The sequence below is a fragment of the Orycteropus afer genome, unplaced genomic scaffold (assembly GCF_000298275.1).
Source record: "Orycteropus afer afer isolate SDZICR_OR568_19922 unplaced genomic scaffold, OryAfe1.0 scaffold00328, whole genome shotgun sequence".
NCBI lineage: Eukaryota > Metazoa > Chordata > Mammalia > Tubulidentata > Orycteropodidae > Orycteropus > Orycteropus afer.
Genome location: NW_006921915.1, coordinates 3,574,018 through 3,576,777, shown reverse-complemented (window position 1 = coordinate 3,576,777; position 2,760 = coordinate 3,574,018).

Genomic DNA, 2,760 nt, shown 5'->3' with positions numbered 1-2,760 from the left:
ATAAACAGCTACAGCCTTGGAAATCCTATGAGGCAGTTTTACTCTGTCCTATAGTGTTATTATGAGTAGAAAATGACTCAGCAGCAGTGGGTTTGATTGGTGGCATAATGGTTATACACTGGACTATGAATGGAAAGGTTGGCAGCTTGAACCCATACAGCTGCTTCATGGGAGAAAGACCTAGACAACCTGCATCCATAAAGATTACAGCCAAGAAAACCCTTGGGGCAATTCTACTCTCTCACAAGGGGTCCCTATGAGTAGAAAAATCAACTTAACAGCACATAACAGCAACAGCAATTTGTGGCAGCCCTAAACAGGGCTCCTTGTGCATGGTGTCCATAGTTTATACACTGATACAAAGTAAAGCTCAGTCATGTCAGAAACATAGACACAGCTGAGTCCTATCTAGGGATAGGACCATAGTGGTTATGAAGGAAATCACATTATTTTTTCCATCACATATTCAGATTTTTTTTGATTGTTTGTTTGTTTTTTAAGAAAAATCAAGCAGATGATTGAAACAAATTTAAATGGGAAAATAATTTCTAAGTGTTAGTAGGAAAAGAGAATGTTAATGAACCAATGGCAATAATTGAGGATAGGATGAGGGTGCTTGATTATATGAGTAAGAGACTCAGAGATTTTTCTAAGGCAAACTAATTATGCTACTTGATTTCTGTCCTTTGAGTGATGTGTATGTGTCCGTACTCCAGCTATCCACAACACAGCACTTTGCAATTTGTGAATATTAGCATAATGACATTAATGTAACAGCTTAAGCAAGGTACAGGCTATGGAATCATAAGTAAATTTAGACTGAATTAACAAAACATCCCTGAGTTATACTACCTCTTGATATTTTAAAAATAATAATTAGTCATGGTTTGTTTCCTCTACTCTTGTGCTATGATAGCAGAATATGCATGAGCAAAATCATAAATAGGATTATCTGTGGAGCTGGATCTTGCTTTGTGTTGTGAGTGAAGGACTTGGCTTCAAATAATTTGGTTGTCTCTGCAGAATCATTGTAAGTTTGCTATGACTGTCATTTGGAAACTATTTGTGATTTTGTTGACTTTGCAGACACAGACTTTTGGTACTATAAAGACAAGATAACCGATCTCAGGAACAAACGAAAAAGAAAGTTCTAATGGATTTTCCTCCTTCCATATCTAGGATGGTGAGGGGAGTGAGCAATAGCATAAACAGCACATAGATAAGGTAAAGGAGAAAGAGCATCCCGGTAAAGGGTTTTTGCAGCTTCATTGAAAAGTTGATTTTATGGAAATACAAGCAATGCCCACAGGAATGGTTAGAATTCCAGGGCTACTTATTCATAACGTTTAATCTATCTCAGTGCAAAAATGAAATACAGAGTTTAGTGGAAGAAGCAATGATTTTCTAAATTTTAAAGGAAAACACTTAATAGTGATAAAAAATTGGAAGCAAACTTTGTTTATAAACGAGACAATATTGTTCTCAAATTCAGTATCAAGATCAATCAAGTCTGAAATGCTTACGTATCATTTATGAGCTACTCCCTCATGGTTCCTCTTCACTCAAATCCCATTCATAGCATAAGTTATATTCTGTTCAGAATGCACTGGCTGGCATTTGCAGTGTGCAGTGTGCCCTTATGGAAATCCCAAATCATATTTATAGAGAGAGGTTCAATCAAAAAACATTTTCAACTCATTTATTAATACATACTAGGTAAGTTTCATTACTTTCCCTGTTCCCAACACGTAAGCTTCTTCTATGCTGGCTGTGGTGAAAAGCAGAAGAAAAATAATAATTTTTATATAGCAAGAATACAAGATTTCAAGGTAATTTTATATTGGTAAATATGTATTGGAGGCTGGTTTTGATATAAGCATTCCCTGACATGAACTCAAGGCTATTTTCAGGTATCAGATGAAAAGGTTTATGTAAAGAAAGAGATCCTAGAGTTACATTTTGATGCAATTTTAATTTTTTCTCTATAGATAAATTTCAATTAAAAAAGGAAATCTAAAAATAAAACCGAATAAACTGATAGCTAAAAACTTTTCCAAAATTTATTGAGCCTGGCATTCATTTCCCAACATTTATGTTTCCAATATAAGACTATGTGTGTACAAATGAAAGCTTCACAGTGGAGGAAGGCATAAAAGGTGGGAGAGTTCCAAATATAATGACTTGTAACTAAATTTTCTTCAATTAGACTTGATTTGTTTGACCAAAATGGCTTAAATTTTACTATCGCCTACTAAATAAATAAATAAAAACATTGTGTAACTGTGATATAGTAAAATCAATTTTTAAATGCAGAGTTAAAATATGAAAGGGATGCATTAATATATGATAAACTTTTCAAATTAAGAAAATAAGGATGGCTTATCAAAATTTGTTGGAATAATAAGCTTGTTATCAGAAAGATAAAATGAAGCTGGATTTATGATTCACTAAACCAAAAATAACTCTAGATGAGTAAAAATTTTAAATTAAAAATTCATCTACTAAATAAATCTTGGGTGAATATTTAGATTGTGGCAAGATAACACAAATTCCTAAAGAGAGAGAGAGAGTCTTATTTTAAAATCAAATCATCGTAAATAATTCCAAAACCAGTACTATGAATAAGAGATAAAATACAAATCTTTAAGAGGACCCTTAATAAATCAGTCAGCAAAAGAGAAACATCCAAACACCAAATTGAGTTAAAAAAATGAAATTAATTATATATGCATATATATATAATATAGGAGCTCTGGTAGC